We start from the raw sequence: 5,175 nt of genomic DNA on the forward strand, positions 1-5,175 counted from the left end.
TTTTAAACTTTGTAGTTGTACCCACATCCCCCACTTCCTCAGGAAGTTCATTCCACATGTGAACCACCCTTTGTGTAAAAAATTTGCCCCTCACGTCTTTTGTAAATCTCTCTCCTCTCACCTTATAAGTGTGCCCCCTGGTCTTGAAATCCCCCATCCTAGGGAAAAGACAACTACCATTAACTCGATCTATACCCTTCATTATTTTAGAAACTTCTATAATATGGTAAGATCTGTCTGTACCGCATGCAAAACAAAACTTTTCACCGTATCTAGGTACATGATAATAATAAACCAAATTAAATCTAATCAAATGAAGTCACATGTAGTCTAGACCAAGTGCGTTTCCTTTCCTAAAGAACATCAGTGAATAGGTAGGTTTTTCTGACAATCAACAATGGATTCATGATCATCATTAGACTCTTAATCTCAGGTTTCATTTTTTGAATTCAAATTCCACCATCTGCCATGGCAGGATTCAATACCAGGTCCCCAGAACATTACCTGGATCTCTGGGTTCACTCTAACAACATCGCTGCCTGAGACCTGCCAGTTTGAGAATTGAACCCCGTGTATAAGAAGTGGTTCTGATATTGCTGTCTGAATGCTGCATTGTTTAGTTTATGGTAGTTAAGCCTCCAATAGCCCACTTTTACTTCAAGTCTTTGCAACACTACAATGCGGTATCCAATAGCAAATGAAGATCGGAATAACAACAGGAAGCTTAAGCTACTGAAAAACTCATTAAAAGCAGGTAAATGGCTATAAAAATGGTAAATGGAAACATAACTGGAAAAAATAGTATCAGTTCACTGGTGGAACAAAAGGAATTCAGGAACACACAAAAGCTGAAATAACCAGCTGCTCAATAAGCTATTCAAGAAAATTTCAGTTGATAAGGTCAGATAAATGAATGCTTGCGTGCATATTTACCAAAAACAATTTGCAGCAAATGCTGATTAACTGTTGTCCCAGCTCTAAACATATCACAGTATGACAAGGGTGGAAGACTGAGCACGAAGGAGATAAATCAGATAAAGTTCAAGAAAAAAAACATCCACACGAAGAGTGGAAGTCAAACAATAAGAAACAATTATGGTGAAGGCTTTTAACTACAAATACTGCTGGGGAATATTAGCTAGTAACCATATGGTCAACAGTATTTAAAGAACATACGCACCATTTGCCACTGCATTTCCATCAGTCCATTGAAGGAATGCAGCCAAATCTAATTGCAATGTACCTGAACGTGATGCTTTATTTGGTCACACTGATGAAAATTGCCACTTTCTCTAAGCTTCCCAATGCGTATAACTCCCTCTGAAAAGCATCTCCGAGTCAGGATTCCTCATTATAGCCCTGGAGAAATGCATTCACAAGCAATAAATGCCACCTTAGCTTCTATCTCAATGTAGCCATATGTTGAGCTCTTACCACACAATCACATCCCATAAAAGGAGAAACCATCTAGGTTTTCTGCATAATTCTAGCGTATCTCGCTAATTTGCTCAAAAATCAGTTTGAACAGTGTGCAGTGAGGTATTAGTACGCTGCACCTCCCTGGCCAGAGGACAACAGCAGAGACACAGCTAAATGGTGAAAGAGGAAGCACAATTTTCTGGGGACCTGGGTTCGAATCGCACCACGCAGATGGTGGAATTTGAATTCAATACATATCTGGAAGTGTCTAATGATGAGTCTATTGCTGATTGTCAGAAAAACCAATCTGGTTCACCAATGTCCTTTAGGGAAGGAAACTGCTATCCCTACCTGGTCTGGCCTACATGTGACTCCAAACCCACTGCAATATGATTGACACATAACTGCCCTCTGGGCAGATTGGGATGGGCCATAAATGCTGCCTAGCCAGCAACGCCCTCATCCCGTGAATGAATAAAGAGAAAAAAAAAGTCAAGGGGAATCCAAAAATTGAAAAACTATTTAATAATTACAGTAACAGTAACCAACCTGCCTCAGTAAATTGCAGCTTCTCCCTGGGTAGGTTTAAATGTTCTCATCAGCGCCAATTTAAATTTGCATTTGAACAAAACATACTCTGCCCTATATTTCAGCAACTTCAACTGCTCTCTATTATCCCTTTGACATACAACTGATAGACAGATGCTGTATGTAAACATGGAAAATAAAAAAGAAAGAAAATGATGGTCATTCTCTGTCTACACGATGTTAATGTTTTAGGGAATGCAAAAGAAAATCACCACTAGTTCAATCATCACCTCTAAATTATTAAGATTAGGCACTTTCTGAATGTTTGGTTCAGAACCACAGAGTCATAGAGTTACACAGGATGGAAACAAACTCATTGGTCCAACTCATCCATGCTGATCAGGTATTCTAAACTGATCTAGTCCCATTTGCCAGCATTTGGCCCATATCCCTCTAAACCCTTCCTATTCACGTACTCATCCAGATACCTTTTAAATGTTGTAATTAAACTCACCTGCACCACTTCCTTTGGCAGCTCGTTCCATACACGCACTACCCTCTGCGTGAAAGTGTTGCCCCAAAGATCCGTTTTAAATCTTTTCCCTCTCACCTTAAACCTATGCCCTCGAGTTTTGGACTTCCCCACCCTGGGACAAAGACCTTGGCTATTCACCCGATCACGTCCCTCATGATTTTATAAAACTTCTATAATGTCACTCCTCTGACTCTGAAGCTCTACGGAAATAAGCACCAGCTTATTCAGCTTCTCCTCATAGCTCAAACCCTCCGATCCCAGCAACATCCTCAGAAATCTTTTCTGAACCCTTTCAAGTTCCACAACAACTTTCCTATAGCTGGGAGACCAGAATTGAGTGTAGTATTCTAAAAGTGGCCTCACCGATGTCCTGTGCAACCGCAACAGGATCTCCCGAATCCAATACTCAGTGCACTGACCAATGAAGGCAAGCATGCCAAACGCCTTCTTCACCTCCCTGTCTTCCTGCTACTCCACTTTCAAGGAAATATGCATCTACATCCCTAGATGTCTTTGTTTGGCAACACTCCCCAGGGCCCTACCATTAACTATAGAAGTCCTGCCTAGATTTGCCTTACCAAAATGCAACACCTCATATTTATCTAAAGTAAACTCCATCTGCTACTCCTCAGCCCATTGGCCCATCTGATCAATGTCCTATTGTACTCCAAGATACCCTCCTTCTCTGTTCATACACCACCAATTTTGGTGTCATTTGCAAACTTACTAGCCTCACCTCCTATATTCTCATTCAAATTATTTATATAACTGATGAAAAGCAATGGACCCAGTGCCAACCACGCTGGTCACAGACCTCCTGTCTGAAAAACAACACTCTACCACCATCCTCTGTCTCCTACCTTCAAGTCAATTTTGTATCCAATTAGCTAGCTCCCCCGGATTCCAAGTGATCTAACCTTGCTAATCAGTCTACTAAGCGGAACCTTGTTGAACGCCTTACTGAAGTCCATACAGACAACATCTACCTCTTTGAAGGCAAAGATCTTCTTTGTCACATCTTCAAAAAACTCAATCAAGTCAGTGAGACAGGATTTTCCATGTACAAAGCCATGTTGACTATCCCAAATCATTCCTTGCCTTTCCAAATGCATGTAAATCCTGTCGCTCGGAATCTCCTCCAACAACTTATCCGTCACTGACATCAGGCTCGTCGGTCTATAGCTCCCTAGCTTTTCCTTACCACCTTGCTTAAATCATGGCACCTCATCCATGATTATCAATGAAACAAATATCTCAGCATGCGACCCAGCAATCTCTTCCCTTGCTTCCCACAAAGTCTAGGATACATCTGATCAGGTCTAGCTGCATTTTAATCCATCCTAACTGGCTTATTGGATATTTTGCAGAGGATGCCATGATTTTGGAACGCTCCAAGATTGGTGCCTTTGCTGAGCCTGATGTATATCCGGAATAATTGCATTAAAACGGAATCAATTAATTAACGACTGCTCATCCCAGTCCCCAGAATACCACAGGAGAAAAGATATATGATTAATCAATTCGTAAGAAAGCCATACACAGTGCAAAAGGAGAAACTGTAGGAGTGTCAAACTGAGTTACTTATTACATTACGCATAGCTGATGGTGGCAGCTAAAAGTAGTACTTTGATGGCCTTTGTAAAATTACCGTGACTTTTACAAAATGAAGCTCAGCACATCAAGTAAAATAAGGCTCCTTACCATTATAAGTCACCCTTGGTTTGGTCAGACACATGACAAGGTGCAAATCCATTTCATCCGTGGAAACAAACTTTGAGCACACAGGACACTTAAAACCTAGTTTAGAAACGAAAAAAAAAACACACAATTAAACTTGATGTATTTTAAGATTAATAAAGAAAGCTTTAATTTGATGCACGATAACTTATTTTAATCTATATTAAGCGGCAGCAAACTTGAGAGAAAGTTTCCTGAACATCCCTCACACAACCAAAGGTAACCCATTGCTCAAGAGCACAAAGTCACCTAGCATGCACATAATAAATACATGGCAAAATAAATACTCCATTTCTTTTATTTTGAAAAGCAAGGCTTAAGAAGTTTGGAAAACAGAGAATAGGAATTTTGTCACTTGGAAGAAATAAACCAATGCAGTGCTAACAGACCAGTCAATAGTTATAAATTCACAGTGCCACTGCACAAACATGGCAATTTTATTTTGTAGTCGCAATGAAAGAAGTTGAAACAGACACTTACAACAATACCATTACAATCAGGGAGTGCTGTCACAAAGCTTTGGTAACTGCCTTTCCTGGTAACCTCCGTAACATGCACCTTTCTCAGCTTTGATACGACAGAATAGGACACAGATGCTTTGGTAACAGTGTGGTCTTCACGGTTAGGATACTGGCGATAACCCACATTGCAATTTGTTTCTGCATGAGTGGAGAGCCTTTCCATAATATAAGCTGGACCATTAAATTAATCAAGTGACCCAGTGAAAGCACTGGGAACAATTCTTAAAAGAGAGGTCTAAACAGTGCTGGAGCGTGCCCAGTTAAGTAAGACCTATTCTTGTACATTTAAGTTTTGCCCAGAGCAGCCTGCAAATGTGGGCTGCTAGCAACACAATAAGCGCAATAGCAGAATACATAGTACATCTCCTTAGCCAGCAGGAAGCATTGAGAAGTGAATGGAGACAGACTGCGAGTTAAGAGTGGGTTACTTTGATA

The sequence above is a fragment of the Rhincodon typus genome, chromosome 2, assembly GCF_021869965.1.
Source record: "Rhincodon typus isolate 14 chromosome 2, sRhiTyp1.1, whole genome shotgun sequence".
NCBI lineage: Eukaryota > Metazoa > Chordata > Chondrichthyes > Orectolobiformes > Rhincodontidae > Rhincodon > Rhincodon typus.